At 45.5% G+C, this 17,590-nt stretch overlaps 1 protein-coding gene across 5 annotated transcripts in view; it reads left to right on the top strand.

Moving 5' to 3' along the window:
• Positions 1 to 17,590, top strand: part of SH3KBP1 (SH3 domain containing kinase binding protein 1) — a 337,377-nt gene that overhangs the window by 62,744 nt on the left and 257,043 nt on the right. The window lies entirely within an intron of this gene.

The following is a 17,590-nucleotide window of genomic DNA, read 5'->3' as shown; positions in this document are numbered from 1 at the left end:
ATAAAGCCAATCTCAGATGTTATATACTGTATGATTCCATTTATATTACATTTTCCAAATGACAAAATTACAGAGTTGGAGAACAGATTACTGGTTGCTGTGGGACAGTGAGAGGGCGGGGAGAAGACTGGTGGAACTATAAAAGGGTAGCACAAGGGAGTTACTTTGTGGAGATGGAACAGTTCTGTATCTTGATTGTGTTGGTGGTTACGCAAATCTATACGTTGGATCAAATTGTATAGAGTTACACACACACACACACACACACACACAAATCAGGGCATGCAAAAACGGATGAGAACTGAATAAGATGCATAGTGTAGTTATCAGTATTGTACCCATGTCAGTTTCTTCGTTTTGATATTGTACTATAGTCATATAAGATACCATCACTGGAGGAAGCTGGGTAAAGGGTTCATGGGACTCTGTGCACTATTTTTGTAAGTTCCTGTGAGTAAATAATTATTTCAAAATAAAAAGTTAAAAAAATAATGCCACTGGGTTTCACCTTTGGTTGTACCTAAGTATCCACTGAGGAGCTTTATAAAATCCTGACATCCAGGCTGTACCCCAGACCCACCTGTATCTCTGCTCGTGAGTCCCAGCATTGGTATGTTTTAGGATTCCTAACTCTTGTTCTTGTTTTCCATTAAATTAAAAACAAACAAACAGGGACTTCCCTGGTGGTCCAGTGGTTAAGACTTCGCCTTCCTATGCAGTGGGTGAGGGTTCCATCCCTGGTTGGGGAGCTAAGATCCCACATGCCTCGTGGCCAAAAAACATAAAATGGAAGCAATATTGTAACAAATTCAATAAAGACTTTAAAAATGGTCCACATTAACAAATCTTTAAATAAAAACAAACAAACAAACAACCATCCTCTTTTCCTTACGCCATAGTTCTCTAGCCTGTCCTGGGTGTTCCAGTCATCTCTCCCGTGGTCAGATTCTGTCATCTGCATTGTGTTGTGATGGGCATGGCTGGGATTTAGGGGAGCCCCGCCCACTGTGCAGGTACAGGGAGGTGTCACCATTTGACCTGTCTGTGGTTGGCCTGGAGACCGGCAGAGCCAATGAGAGAAGCAGAACGGGAGGAGAGAAGAGTGGAGGAGGAAAGAAGTGGGTGCAGGCGAGAGGAGGTGGAGGGCCTCGGAGACAGTGTTGATGAAAGGGCTTGGGTGTAGGACACTGCCTGGCAGGTCTCCTGGGGCAAACTCCCCCTGGGACTGCTCTGACAGCCGTCCTGCTTTTGCCTCGCGTTGAGGCTCCAGTGACGATCTTGAAATACAAATCTGATCACATCCCTTTCCCCAGGTACTGCACATACTTTAAAGATCCTTCCTTGGCCTTTCCCTTGGTTTAAGCTGGAGACTAAACTCTTGAACGTGGTCAGCCCGTGGGCTGCCGACCCCCACCTTTCTTTCTGGCCTTGTCTCCCGCCTCCCCTCCCTGCACCCCATTAATGCCTTCTCTGCCTGGGAAACCATCCTCAACCTCCTGACTCTTACAAATACCCGTTTTCTGTGAGCCTCTGTGGTGCGATATTTCTTTCCTCAGTAGCACTTGTCACTCTTGGGATTTAAAATCTGTTTTTGTGGCTATTTGACGATGTCCCTCTTCCCTGTTGGACTGAAGGTCCATGGCCTCTGTGCAGCATTGTGTCCTCGGTGCCTGGCGCACAGCAGTGCTTTTCCATGTTTGTTGAATGGGTGACTATCTTTGTTGCTTGTTTCCCCACACTTGTGGTTATTGGCACCGTTGGAAACTTAGCCCTTACTCTTTGCACAGTGGTGGCAGTGGCCACTTACATAGCCCGTGGTCTTAAGTTGTGACTCCCAGAAGCGATATGGCCTGAGGATTGCCAAAGGAACTGATCCTCCTGGCCCCTGGGAAATGCAGCTGGGTCAAGCTCAGTGGTGGAGCTAGCAGTCGATTTGAAGATGGCATGCTGAGCAGCGGTCTCAGGCTTCCATGTTGAATTGATGTTTATGTTCTTTGTTTTTTTACCAGCTTAGACTTCATTGCCTGCTGACAAGATACCACATAGCCTTAAATTTGGGGGCTATAAGGATGTATGCAGAAATATAGAAAATACGTATGCTATGAGTGAAAAAGCAGGGTACATAATTGTATATGTAGCATGTTACACAAACTACCAAACAGTGTGTACAGGGGAAAAAAATGCTAAAATGTTAATAGTAGGGGTTTTGGTTTCTTTATTTCTCAGATTTTTAAAAGTTTATTTAAAATGGAAAATTATGTATTTTGATCTGATTTGTTTACTTCTCCTCAAGGATTGAGGTGCATTCATCCTTCAGCTTCTTGTGATTGGGGTAGCTCCCAGGTGTATGTTACTTTTTCTAAATTGCTGTTTTTTAAATCCCCCTAGTCTTCCAAGAGAATATCAGGTTAATGAAAGCAGCAAATGAGCTGGGTTAATGGACCCCTTGCTATGTAACTTGGTTTGAATTTTTATCAGGTCTGTAGGTATCTGAGTGTGCAGTGATAAAGCATCTTTATTTTATCACAGATGATGACTCAGAGCACTGGTTGTGGGTTCAGAGCTGAGCTCTCCCACCTTGGGCAAGTTATTTAAGCTTTCTGAGTTTCTTTCATTCATTTATCAAATGTTTATTGCGTGTTCGCTGTGTTATAGGCACCAGGGAAGACACTGAACAAATCAGACAAAAATCCTTGCTCTTGTGTGACTTACATATAATGAATAAGTTATATAGTATTTGGAGGGAAAAAAAGCAGGGGAGGGGGAATATGAATGTTGGGAATGGGATTGCAGTTTGTGATAAGGAGGCCAGCAAAGGCCTCACTGAAAAGGTAACCTTTAAGTCAAGAGTTGAGGAAGTGAGGAGGGGAGCCCTGTGGGGATCTGTGGGAGAGCCTTTCAGGCAGAGGCAATAAATAGCACGTGCAAAGGCCCTGAGGAGGGAAAGTCCCTGGTGCATTGGAGAAACAACAGAGACCACTGTGCTGGAGGGGAGAAACCCAGGGGAGAGCAGCAGGGGATGGGCTTAGAGGTCACGGGGCCGCTGTAAGCCCTGGGACTCTGAGTGAGATGGGAAGTTTTCACGGCAGCAGTGGAGTGATGTGGCCGGGGATGCTCTCACTGGTTCCTTCTGGCTGCAGTGTTGAGAACAGACTGCAAGGGGCAAGGGTGGAATCAGGGAGGGCAGTTTGGAGGCCAATGCAGGAATCCAGGTGAGACCAGAGGAGAAGTGGTCAGATTCTGGATATTTCTGAAGTTAGAGCCCCCAGGATTTGCTGAGAAGGCTGGATGTGTATTGTGAGAGAGGGAGAGAGGAGTGAAGGGTGACCCTAAGGTTTTTGTACTGAGCCCTGGGAAGCAGATTGAGGAGGTGAGTCTGGATTTCAAGGGGCAGGGCCAGGCTAGAGATAGGAATTTGGGGGTCCTTCAAAGCCCAAACTGGACAAGGTCACCAGGGACGAGAGTGTGGTCAGAGGAGAGAGGAGTCTTGGGTCCTGGATCCAGTGTTGAAAGTGAAACCAGCATTGAGACTGACAGGGAGTGGTCAGAAGGGGAGGAGAAGAGCCAGGCAAGTGAATGTTCTGGAAGGTAGGAGGAGAAGGTGCTCCAGGTCAGGGGGAGAGAGTGGTCACTTGGGCCCAGACCCTCTCCCCAGGTGGCTCCCAGCGTGGGGCATGAACTGCAGGGGGGGATCTGGGTGGGGGGAGGTGGCTGGGCCCAGATCGCTGCCCATGGCGAGCAGCGGAGCAGCCTCAGATGGTTCCTCTGCCTCTGAAACAGCTTCTTCTTCTTCTTCTTTTTTTTTTATAATTTTTTTTTGGCCGTGCTGCGCGGCATGTGGGATCTTAGTTTTCCAACCAGGGAACAAACCCACGACCCCTGCAGTGGAAGCAAGGAGTCTTAACCACTAGACGGCCAGGGAAGTTCCTGAAGCAGCTTCCTCATCTGTGAAAGGAGACAGTTCAGATCCTGGTAGAGTTTTTGTAAGGGCTGCAGTTATTTTCTTACGTGCCCGGTACTGGGGAGCTCTGGGAACACAAGGATGAATAAATAATAATGTATGTTAAGTCCAGCTACACATTATTAATATTGTTATTAATAATGATGAGCACCTGGTATAATGGGAGCTCAGGGTAGGGGCTTTCCCCCCCACCCTTCCAGAATGAGTCCAGGTTTGGGCATATAAATGAAAATTGCTACTATGCTTAACCGCAAAATATAACACTCTCCTATTATGTTCATGCATTTAAGTACAGAATGTCTCTAAGGTTTTAAAAAATCTGATCAGTAGTATTGGAGCTCTTAAACCACATTGTAAGAGTTAGAATTGAAAAAAAAATTAGGTTCACATGCCCGCCAAATGTACAAATTCTTCAGGCTGATAAATTCGAGGTGAAAAAAAAGTTGTCGTCTCCAAAAACAGGAAGCAGAACATTCCAAGTTTATAGCACAAAGTAAATTTGATGCATTGTATAAAATCTTTATTTAAGGAGCCCTTAAGGAACGTATGCCATCTTCCAAAGTTTATTGAAGAACATGAAATGGAATCAATCGTAGTCATTTAAAATAAAAAGGGTAATTTTTAGAATAAAAGTTTTCATACGTGAACAAATTGCATGATAACTAAACTTCTCCATTTTAGATTTTCAACTCGTCCATTCGACTTTTATTTGATGATGGCCTTTTTAAAAAAATTAGTTATTTATTTTGGCTGCATTGGGTCTTTTTGTTGCTGTGCGTGGGCTTTCTCTAGTTGTGGTGAGCGGGGGCTACTCTTTGTTGTGGTGCGGTGGCTTCTCTTGTTGTGGAACATAGGCTATAGGTGTGCGGGCTTCAGTAGTTCTGGCACGCGGGCTCAGTAGTTGTGGCTCACGGGCTCTAGAGCAAAGGCTCAGTAGTTGTAGCACACAGACTTAGTTGCTCCGCGGCATGTGGGATCTTCCTGGACCAGGGATCGAACCCATGTCCCCTGCATTGGCAGGCGGATTCTTAACCACTGCTCCACCAGAGAAGTCCTGATGATGACCTTTTAAAAATCATATTTTCATTTAAGGTTTCTTTACATATATATATAAAACGTCTGTAGCATGGGTAATATTGAAAAGCTGATCTTCCCCCTTCCCCACAATACATTGTGTGCTGGAAGAGAGCCTGTTGTGCCCTTGTCTTTCTACTAAGTCATTTCATTCAGCCTCTTCTGCTGTGATCTGTGAGCCTGGTCAGGTCAGCCACATTCAGCACGTCCTTACTGAGGTCTGTGCCCAGGACTCAGCGGGCTTTGACCTGGAGCAGTTTGTGCCCAGTGATCTAGAAGCCGGAGTCTGCATTTATTAGCCCCAAGACCTTGGGGAACCTATTTAATCCCTATGCCCAGGTATCCATTTATTTCCTCCCGTGAAAAATGGGAAGGCCACAACGGTATACCTCTTTGTTAGTGTCCTTGGAAGGATGCATGAGATCACACGTGTAGGGCAACTCAGAGGAGTGTTTAATACTTATTAATCAGTCAACAAATATTAGCTATTAATAGACGTATTCAACCACTCTGAGAGACTGGAAAAATACAGAGATGGTGTTTGTCAGTTGGATGCTGTGGGCAGTGGTGCTGAGCTGGAGGTAGGGGTGCAGGTTTTCTTTGTGGTGGGGGAAGTAGAAGCCCTGGAAGATGGAAGGGCGGGGGAGCTGTGCAGGGAGGGCCACAGTCTGCGATGCCCTTCGTCCCAGTCAGCCTGGCAGGGAGCTTCTGAGCCAAGGCTGCCCAACGGAGGAGCAGAATGGGCAGAAACAGGCAGAAGTGGCCAGGCGCTGGCACTCCCCGCCTGTCCCCCAGGGCAGTGATTGGCAGGGGCTGCTGAGGGGAGAGCGACCTCAGCTAGAAAGCAACCTAGGATCTGGGGCAGATGCTGAAGACACGAGGTCTGTCCTGAAGGGACATGTGGGCAGCACACCTCAAGGGCTGCCCAGGAGATGTTTCGTTTCACTTTAGTTTCTTAACTCCCAAGGGGATTTGAAATAACGTGTTTCCCCCTGCCCCCAGGCTCAGGGGTAAATTTCATCGTCTTTCTGCCACTGAGGAACATGAGACAAGAAGTTCTTGAGGGAGGTTCAGGGAGAGTAAAGGTGAAAATGTGAATGTCTCTTTAATATGTGGTCACTGCATACGTTAACACGAAAGCCACACACAGATGTATTTAGCTACTTGTGGAATGAGGTGCATGACGTTGGCCCCTTTTCGCCCTTCGCTGCCTGTTTTGCTCGTCATGAAGGAAGGAGTGTTTCATTTGTTGTCATCCTCCCTCTGGGACCACCAGGTTTTTCTCAAGAAAACCGACAAAGGGATGATATCCTGTGTCTGGGTGTCCGGCTGGAAAACAAAGAGGGCTGGCCTGCGTTTGTGAGCCAGGAGGTTGTCCGAGCCAAACCACATCCTGCCCCGGCTTTCTTGAGGCAGGTGGTCCCAGATGGAGGCCCAGAGCGAGGAGCCGAGGAGCCGTGGACCTCGCTCCCCCGAGAGACCTGGGACGCCGCTCCGTTCCCAGGTGGTGTGGGGACACTCTGACCTCTGTCTCCTCTTAGGCCCAGCCTTTCTTCGAAGGAGGCAGGACAGCTCATTGGTGGCCGTGCTGAAGCTCTCAGGGCTGTAATTTTCCTGGCTGTAAAACAAGGCCATGGTCAAGAGCTGAGATAACTAGTTTCAGTACAGTGGGGGGCCAGGTTACAATGAAAAAGGACCGGTTTTTGCACATCATGGAAGAAAAGAATAAATTCAGATTGTATTTAAAAGATTTACCATAGATGTGCATTTTAGTCATGACTATAATAAACTATAATTGGCATTGATGTGTTAAAACGTGAGTATGTTCTTAGCAAGGCCGTGCGTGTTTGGACAGCATCTCATTGTCTGCAGCGTGAGGCCAGCTGCTGAAGGCTTCGGTTACTCAGGATTTGTTTTCTGACCACATACGATTCATAGTAAAGAAACGGCATCCAAATCAATAGTTTGGCAGATTATGGGCAAAAGATACATTATGAGTGTTTAACACCATAATTATTATCAAGTTAAAACTGCTAGACCTGTAGTCACACTGTAATATTGAGGCCTTCTGGGCACAAATAGAAAAGGAATCAGGTTTATTGCTGTCATTCTGTAACTGCTCACAGCTTGGCTTGTATTCAGTCTTTAACTATTCCTTTCAGTGGCAAAATCGTGAGTGTGTGCACAACTTTTTTCTCTCCGAATCTTGAAGCTGGAATAATTGCCAACCTGACTACAAAAAAAGTACATCTGCCATATGAAAGTAGCTTCGGCTATTCTGTGTTAAATGAATAATTATGACATTAGGCTCTGGTGGCACATAATATGAATTTTGAAACACATTTGAACCTGGAGCATGTCAGGTTTGTGTGGTTTCAGCTGTTGAGAAATTGCTTCTTTGTGCTTATTGATATTTTTTTTCAGGGAACACTCTGTTATTTGGTTCAAAGTGTCACATGACAGATGATCTCTTTGGTACATATAATCCGTGCAATTATAGTGTGAGCTTCTCCTGTCAGTGGTGGTTAAAAATCCATATACCTTTCTTTTAGCCTCTGATATTTTTTATTCAATTTAACTCATCCTTTTTTTAAAGCTGGAATTTGAATGGGTTCCATTAACAGGTATTTTTTTTAAAAAATTTATCTTTATTTTTGGCTGCGTTGGGTCTTTTTTGCTGCGCGCGGGCTTTTCTCTAGTTGTGGCGAGCAGGGGCTTCTCTTGTTGCAGAGCACGGGCTCTAGGCACGCAGACTTCAGTAGCTGTGGCACTCGGGCTCAGTAGTTGTGGCTCGCGGGCTCTAGAGCGCAGGCTCAGTAGTTGTGGCACACGGACTTAGTTGCTCCGGGGCCTGTGGGATCTTCCCGGAGCAGGGCTCAAACCCGTGTCCCTTGCATTGGCAGGCAGATTCTTAACCACTGTGACACCAGGGAAGCCCCATTAACAGGTATTTTAAGGTGACCATCAGTCTAGGGTGCTGCCAACTGTCAGCCGAACATCACCCCCAGCCCTCGAGCTGGAGGTGCAGTTTAATTTCGAGCCTGTTGCAATGCAGGGATGTAGCTGATGTGTAAACAGCTCTGGTAATGACATAGCACAGTTGGCAAGCGATGGTTCTCAGGCAGGGGAAAGTGTGTTATTTAGCTGTCTAACTGGTCACCCTGATTCCAGTTCTACCTGGGGTACATCTAACAGAGCCACACATGGTAATTAAAGCTACGGATTCATCATTGGTGGAGTCATCCCATTTAAGGCTCATTACAGGCAAACTTAGGCCTGTCTTCATTCATTATAATAAAAGCCAAACGCATCCACTTTACTAAAAATGATATTTCCTTTTCTTCCTTTTAATTGGCATGTACAAGTGAATACTAAAGCATAAAAATAATTAAAAGTCACCCTCTTTGCTAATGCAACGTACCGTAGGGCCCTTCTTCGCCTGTGCCAGGCATTTGCCATTCCCAGACTGCGTGGTCACGCAGGCTCCTCTCAGCCCTGTAACCCATCATGGGGTCTGTTGTGAGGGCAGAGATTGGTAGGTTATTCATGTCTACCCACTTTTTCCCCCAGAGTGGCTAGAATGGTCGTAAGTATAGAGAAGAAGTGTGTTAAATATTCATCTAGTTTAATTGAATTTAATATACAATCCTTAAGATTAATCTGAAGTTTTGGAGTCATTAATGGTTCATTTATTTTCATAGCATATAATTTACTTGCTATTATCTAAGGTAGTGAATTATTTAAGTAAAAGGGAAAGTTCTTTGCATGAGATGGATCTTACCAAGCCATTGCTGCTTTCATTTATATGCGATTAACGGTTATATTAAATTAGGAATGCAGGTAAGGGGAGGCGTGGCAGTCCGAGATTTGCGATGTTAGCTTCCCACGTGTTGCCTGATATACTGCGGCCTGGGATCCAGCACTTGCTGAATGACCTATGGTCCACAGGCACATGCATTAGTAACTTCAAATTCCCATGAATATGAATAATAATGGTTGGCTATCAGTTTAAAGGACAGTGAACCAATTAACATGTAATATTGTCATGTATTTTGATTTATAAACATGCACAAATTGTTCTCTTTCAGGACATTAATTTTTCTATTTTAGTTTCTTGTTTTAGTTCTTTAACACTAAATTTTAATGGTATTGGGGTGATTTATATATTTTCATGACAGTTTCTGAAGTGTTGCCAAAAATGATGGTTGTTTTTTAAAATTCAGGTGATTTCTATATATTGTTGAACAAGAACCAGATGTTGTATACATATCTCAGTCTATTTATACAGTAGTGCTGTTTTCCACCGTGGCCACCCACACCTTGATCTTGAAATGTCACTGAAATATTAAAATAATAGAAGGACACGAGAATATAAACAACATCTACCTACACACCACCTAGTTTTATCAAATGTTACCATTTTCTCATACTTACTTTTGATTCTTTAAAAACCAGTAAAGAGACTTCTGGTTTCAGCTCAGAGATGGAGAGAGCTGCAAAAACGTCCCTCCCACGCTTATAAGAAAAAATCTGGACAGACTAGAAATTAACAGAGAACTGAGTTCGCAGAGCAAACGGCCATTTCAAAATCTGGAGAGAGAGGGGGGCACTTTCTGAGACACAAGACTTTTGTTTACTAGAGACAGAAGCCACCAGACACCATAGCAGTAAGGTAGAAAGATGAAGCTAAAGTTTTGACAGATTGCCGGAGGCTGAGTGTGGGCTAGCTTGAGTGCGAAGCTCCTGGGGGCAGCACTGGGGTAGAAGGGGGTCCCACCCTTTTGCAGGCTTTCCCTCCAGGAACCCCACCTGGCTCTCACAGGGAAGACTGAGGAAAATCCAGAGAAAACTCACGGTGTGGGCTGGGGGTACTGGCTCAGGAGCCATTGAGAAATCCACTCAGACCCTTGTCCCTTAAGGAACAAAAGGCTTATTCTGCAGGGGGAAGGACATGGTCTGAGGGCACTTGTGAAATGCCATTGCAGCTGGGGGAAGGAATTCCACTCAGCCCCCAGCCCCCCACCTCACCTAAAAAAAGTCTTAATCTGCATGGAGAAGGGCGTCAAGGCTGTGGACTAAGAACGCTGGAGGGCACCCCCTGCAGCTGGGGAAAAGGGGTGGCGGAGCTCTGTCCCCGGAAGAGGGGCAGAAGCGCTTGTGAAGGCGAACCCTCACCTCCCAGACACAGGCCCAGGCCCCATGTGCACTCCAAAGACTGAGGCTTAGGATATTCGAGAACCCATTCCCCCCGCCCCCCCCCCCCCCCCCCCCGCCCCGAGCATGCTAACAAGCCTTCAGGAGTAACAACAGTGGATCATAGCAGGGAGAGCTGCTAGGGACAGGCTCTCTCTGGGGAGCAGTACAAAGGGAATCCCCAAAGCCAAGAGGGGGACCAAAAACAAGAAGATCACTAGAGGAATTTGAAGTTTCTGATGTCCATAGGAACAACACACGTCAACATAGCCCAACTGTTGACTAGATTAACATAAATCCCCACACTAAGGGCTCATTGACCTCAGTAGCTACTGCCCTATACAAAATGTCTGGCTTTCAACCAAAAAATTACAAGCATGCCAGAAGGCAAGAAAATGCAGTCTGAAGAGACAAAGCAATCATCAGAACCAGATGCAGATATGACACAGCTGTTGAAACTATCAAACACATGTATTACGTAGCTCTGTCCACTGAGTGCCCTCCATGTGCCAGGTGCCATTTTAGGAACGTGCTTCACAAGGTCTGTGCCCTTAGAGAGCGTACATTCTAACAGAGGAAAGAGAGCCTAACTGCAGACAAGCAAAAAAAAAAAAAAAAAAAAAAAAAAAAAAACCAAACAAACCATAAACCGTGAAACATGCAACAAAGAAATACAGGAGGGGGAAAGGATAGAGTTGACTAACCGGTGTAGTGTGTTAGCTGTTTCAGCCAGAGTCATCAGAGAAGGCCTCTTGGGGGAGGTGACATTGTAGCTCACACCTGAGTGATGAGGAGGTTCCTGCCATTACTCAGGCCATCTAAGTCTAGAACACCCAGTGCAAAGGCCCTGAGGCATGAACAAGCTTGGATCCCCTCAGCTTTAGAAGGTCACAGTGCTAGGGAGATATTGCTGATGAGCGCGACCCTTGCAGCTGAGTCACTGTCAAGGCTAACCCAGGGAGGAAGTAGTGGGTGGGTTCCCTTCTGCTCACATTCTTCTTCTCTTTTTTAAACACAGACAGTAATTACTCCTCTCCCCTCCCCCCCCCCCCATTTTGGGGGACGGGGAGAGCCTATTATACCTTTTTTATAACCACTTCAGGACCTGGCACAGAGTGAAAAGGAATGTGAATTTGCTGTTGTGAGTAGAGGCCTTATTATTTATCCAGTAAGGGTGTATTACTTACTCCTCTCCTAATTGTAGGGAATGTGCATTAACTCAGCTAATCCTCACCCCAACCCCACCCCAGGTAGTGATTATTCCTGTATTACAGACAGAAAGCTGAAGCCCACAGAGGCTACCTGACTTGATGGAGATTGCAGCTGTATTATAGGTCAGCCTTGGTATCTGAACACCAGTAGCCCAACTTCGCATGATTGCCTCGTAAGAACTAACTGGAAGGATGGGTATTCTGAAAGTGAGCCTCTGGTGGGGGGAAAAAAAAAAGGAACACTATTGTTTAATTCTTAGGGTAACTCAGTTTACGTTAAAGTGTTGGCTAGTGAAACTGCCCAGGGAAGTGGATTTAATAAATACACTGAATGATCTATCATTTGTTCATTTGTTATGAGTGCTTAAAAACAGATGAAAATGGGTAGCTTAAACAGTTTCAACATCCCAATTCCCTCTGCTGTCTTACTACTACATATATTACTATGTAGTATTAATACTGTGAAGGCAGTTGTCTGGCATTTGCCTACCCAGAACGTTCTGGAAAGCAGCATTTGTGATCTCAGTAAGTGTTATGTCATTGGTACCAGTCTCCTGTTTTGTAGAATGCATTTTTCACCTGCTCAAATGCTTTTCATAATTTTTTCTATAATAATGCTTATCCACTGAGAATAAATAAGTCATAATATAAATAAACCATATTAAGTACACGATTTGAGGGGGAGAACTTTACATATTCATTGATTTCTTTCTTTCTTTTTTTTTTTTGCCATTAGAGGAAAGAAAAAAAAACTTTCCCGCAAGCACCTCTCTTGTTACAACCAGAAGGTTACTCGTGTTGGGTAATGAAACATTCGTTGAAGGAAATGCAATCTGGGTGGAGTGTTCTCTAACCAGTAGTAATAATTGAGCACCTCCTGTGTACATAGTTCTCTTATCTGTACCATTTATGGTACTACATACTGGGAGGGAAAAACAGCAAACTCTTATACAACATTTCTTTTTTTTTAACATCTTTATTGGAGTATAATTGCTTTACAATGGTGTGTTAGTTTCTGCTTTATAACAAAGTGAATCAGTTATACGTATACATATGTCCCCATATCTCTTCCCTCTTGCATCTCCCTCCCTCCCACCCTCCCTATCCCACCCCTCTAGGTGGTCACAAAGCACCCAGCTGATCTCCCTGTGCTATGCAGCTGCTTCCCACTAGCTATCTATTTTACATTTGGTAGTGTATATATGTCCATGCCACTCTCTCGCTTCGTCCCGGCTTACCCTTCCCCCTCCCCGTGTCCTCAAGTCCATTCTCTAGTAGGTCTGCTCTTATACAGCATTTCCCATGGACCAGAGAGGTTAAGTAACTTGCCCAGGGGAGAACAAATAGTCAATGCCAGAGCTGAATTTGAACCTGTTGGTGGTTTGACTCGAGTCCATGCTCTCTCACTCCTGACTGTACTATGGTGCAGGGGTACAGGATTGTCTGGGTGGCCTTGGCTACATTAAAACAACAACAGCAACAACAATGTGGAGCTTAATTAGCATGAGGGGTACCTGGTACCATAATCTGTCAGGTTCTAAGAACCTGCTAGAAATCTTTGCTGAGCTGGGTGTTAGGCTGCTGAGAGATTTTTTTTTTTTTAATACGCAGCTACATTCACTTGGAACCACGACTTCCTGTGAATGCCTTATGATGTTATTTGAACAAGAGAAATAAGCATATGAATTTTTTAAAAGTTTCTTGAAGTATATTGATTTTTAAGAATGGATGCAATTAATAGTTCTCATGAGTCCTAAGAATTATTCACCTTGGCGTGCTTTGGGTCCACGCAGAGCTCTTTAATACTCAAAGACTTTGCAGGTCCTGCTGCTGTGCCCGTGCAGGAATCGAATGTGGCTGGTAGCTTTAAACATGCGCAGTAATGTAAGTGTTGACGCTGCCAGCACAAATGGAAAAATGTATTGCTTTTATTGAAAAAACAGGCTGTGTCTAGTCTTTTGACTCCCTTTACATTTAATCTAATAGTTTCTGGGAGGGTGGGAGGGAGGGAGCCGGATTTGGCCCTTTTGCCATTCATCAGTAAGATCCTGACAAACCGTGGGATGTGAATTCTGATGGTGACCTCCCACTGCTGCTTCTCTCAATTGTGAAGGGGAAACAAACAAAACACAGCCTAGGAGATTGTGAAGCCAGGTGATGGTGTAGCCCAAGCTTCTCAAACTCTATCGTGCCTTCCAGCTTTCCGGATCCATCCTTTCCCATCTTGTTAAAATGCAGATTCGGATTCAGGGGGTCTAGGCTGGGTGAATGGGGGAAGGCCGAGATTGATGCTTCTTTTAGTAGCAAGGGTGTAACTGACCCTTTTCACCCAGCCCTCTATTTTGGGGCTGTCTTGATCCCCTGAATCACCTGGGGGAGTTTGAACACCATGGATTCCCAGGCCACACACCAAACTGATTGGATTAGAGTCACAGGGGCTGAGGCTAGGCAGGTATTTAGGGAGGAAAAAAAGCTACTGAAGTGATTTGGTAATAAATCTGTCGCCTTTGTTTTTCTTTTGGGGGGGGAGAAGGGGGATAATGACAGCTTTGAAGACAAACTATCTGACATCCCAAGGGCTTCTTGTTTGATCTAAACTCCCTGAGAAAGCCCGCCCGCCCACCCCAGCCCCGCCAAGGGAATTGACCAGTTCTTTAAGATTGTGCCCAGACTGGCTTAAATCAGGGAGCATAGAGAAAAAGGAGAGTACTTAATGGTTGGTTTGCTGACCTGCTTAGCATTAGATAATGTCTGTGAAGGCTCCCGGAGTGTGTCCAGGGAAGCTGGGGCCCAAATATGGGAAAGAGGAGTCATGATTATGAGGTAGGAGTTGAAATTACCATTGCGAATATTTGAAGTGTTGTTTCAGCTCTTTCCTTGCTCTCCTGTGTTGGAGTTTCATTTCTGGTGGTGTTCCGAGAGCGAGAGCCCGGACAAGCAGGAGGGCTGGGCCATATCTTTGTTGTGATGAAGCACCAACTCCACGGTGGGTTTCTGCAGGTTGTTCCTTTCACAGAGTGACTTTTTCTTTTTTGTGAACACCGAGACTCTCCAGGAACTGGCCTTTTAACATTTCTTAAATTTTGCTATTAATCTTTCCCCCTGAGATCTGCAGGAAGATCAGACACCAGGTGGAGACGATCTTGCCAACATTCCTGCATCTATTGGGTCCCTTTTAAAATGTGTAGTCTTGCTTTAAAACCAAGTGTTTCCCATTCTTGTTGCGTTTGTGACTTTCGGTACCCCAGTTCCTTACCTTGTCTAAGGGCTAAAAAAAAATAAGGGACATTCCATAATCAGAAAAAAAAAGTCAGACATTCCTGCTCTTCCTTTTCTTGAAAGCTTGTACACAGTGAGAGAGATGTTGTGCACTGTCACCATTACCTTCTGCATCAGGGAGCGTTTGAGCCGAGAAGCAGAAGTGCTCAGCATGGTCGGAGACAGGGATTTCTTACAGGGTGGCATGTACATGTTGTGGGCCCCTGTGTCCCTTTCTGAGCCTGAAGTCGCTCTAGGAAAGTGGGTGTGGGTGGGAGCCAGGACACTCAGGACCTACCTCTGGCTCTCCCACCCCCAACGTCAATGACACAAGGGACCTATAGGAGAAGCTGGTGTCCTTCCCCAAAGAGAAAGCTCAGACCAGTTCAGTGGGTGTCCATCAAGTGTCTGTCATGTCTGGAGTGCTGTTCTAGGCCCTGGAGTCTAGCCTGGTGGGAGAGATAGACCCAGAAACATACTTTTTCACCCATTGTGACAAGCAGTCAGTCTGCTCAGGGAACCCAAAGGGAGGGGACCTAAGAGCCGGGGTACGATAGGAAGGACTAGATCGGGTGAAGAGGATAGCTAGAGCGAGCGAGGAAGCAGGTGCCTTGTGAGCAGAGGCAGAGGGGAAACAATTTGATGAGTTTCTGGAAGTGAGCCTCGCCAGCGAGTAAAATGGGAAGTGGGGAAAGTGAGGTCGGGAGGTGACAGGGACCTTGCGTCCCTTTGTAAGGAACTTGGAGTCTACGGGGAATCAGGAAGCACTGAAGGAAGGATTTTAAGCAGGGGCGTGCTGCCATCAGGTGTGGATGGAGGAAAAGTCTCTTCAACCTGTGACTTCTCCTGAATGAGCATCTGCTCCCATGTAGCTTTTTTTTTAAAATAAATTTATTTATTTATTACATTTATTTTTGGCTGCGTTGGGTCTTCGTTGCTGCGCGCAGGCTTTCTCTAGTTGCGGCGAGCGGGGGCTACTCTTCGTTGCGGTGCGCGGGCCTCTCATTGCGGTGTCTTCTCTTGTTGCGGAGCACGGGCTCGAGGCGCGCGGGCTTCAGTAGTTGTGGCACGTGGGCTTCAGTAGTTGTGGCTCGTGGGCTCTAGAGTGCAGGCTCAGTAGTTGTGGTGCACAGGCTTAGTTGCTCCGCGGCATGTGGGATCTTCCCCCCGTGCCCCCTGCATTGGCAGGCAGATTCTTAACCACTGTGCCACCAGGGAAGCCCCCCCTTTTTTTTAAACAGCTCTATTGAGATCTAATTTATATACTGTAAAATTTACCCGTTAGAAGTGTCCCATTCAGTGGTTTTTAGTATATTTACAGAGTTGTGTAACCATCACCACAATCTAATTTTTGAACTTGTCCATCACCCCCAAAGGAAACCTTGTGCCCATTTGCAGTCACTCCCATTTCCACACCCAGCCCTAGGCAACCACTCATGTTTGTAATTTCTCCCTTTTCTTTAACATTAAGCGGAATGTTTTCTGTGAGTGTTTTATTAACTTTAGAGGAGTCTCTTTTGCCACATTACAAACTCTTGCTCTTGGCTCCCCAGACCGTTCCTGTCAGCAGTGCTTTAGATCACATGTAACAGAAACCTCCCTGGGACTGGATTAAACATGGATATTTGTTATCTCAGTAATAATCGGGAGGCTACAGGTAGGGTGGACCCTGAGGGCAGTGTGATCAGCTGCTTAATGTGACATCATAGACCTGTGTTCTTGCTGTCTCTCTGCCATGGTATCGGTCTGGCAGTAGTTTCACCCAAGGGCTGGTTTCTCTGTGGTTGTCAGGCAGTTGTAGGATGGCATCCTTTGGCAGCGGGGCCCTCTGCTTCCTTGTTCATAGCTGGTATGTAGGAGGAGCCCTTTCCTGCAGTCTGATTGGGTGAGCTGAGTTCCTGTTGCCCACCCTGAACCAATAATTGGCTTACAATTAATTAGGCTGCCACTCTGGAGCTGGGAATGGGCTCTATGGGGGATAGGTGGGCACCTGTGACCAAGAGTGGACTCTGCTGGGTAGGCTTGTGAGTAATGGTACCTGAGCATTTTTGAAGCTGACCCTAGCCTTACGTCTCTGTGAAAAGTGTCATCAATTCAGATCTCACCAGTTCAGGAGTTCATCACCGTCTGGTCAGGGAGTGCTCTGAAGTTTACCTTTGGATGATGTAATAGTGTGGGCAGTAGTGGGAATGGTGGTAACATTAACTTATGTGGGATATTAACGATTTAAGTCTCTTTAGAAAAACCTGTTTGCTTTAGGATAGAAATGTTTAAATGTCACTAGTAGTAAATAATAGAACATCATTCTTATCTAGTTATTAAGTTAGCCCCTTGGAATCTCTCCTGGAGGAAAAAAAATAAAATCCTGTCCTGAATATGTCAGTTTTCGAGTTACTATATGAACTTGGAATTAACAAAAATTGACTTTCTTTCAAGTATAATTCACACTTCACTAAGCCAAATAGACATTCTGCCAGTTATCTGGACTTTATTAAACTTTGCTTTATATGTAGTAGAAAAATCAAGGTAGGCCTCTGCTTTGCACAGTCATTTATTTGATTATGAGCTGTATTTTCAAGTCTGTTTTGGAGTGAGGTTTGTCCTCATGTAAGTACTGAGCGTTTGCTGGTGCAGCTCTTAATGGTGAGAACGGATGTTGAAGAAAGCAAACACCATATGCCCTTTGTTTCCCGTGCATGTCCCCTCCTGGAGGCTGGGTGGAGTGTTTCAGCTGTCTCGAATAATCTCCATTTTGCTGTGACTGCAGACTTTGTGGTTCTCCAGCTCTCCTCTCTGATGTTAGTTACAACTTCTTCCTAATTAGGTGGCTCTTTTTCCTCGTTCTCGCCGGGGTCATAAAGGTTCCACACTCTCAAGTGCCAGAGACTGGATT

Source organism: Balaenoptera borealis (genome assembly GCF_965194805.1).
Source record: "Balaenoptera borealis genome assembly, chromosome: X".
NCBI lineage: Eukaryota > Metazoa > Chordata > Mammalia > Artiodactyla > Balaenopteridae > Balaenoptera > Balaenoptera borealis.
Note: the sequence above shows the minus strand (reverse complement) of the source record. Positions and strands in the feature narration are given on the sequence as shown.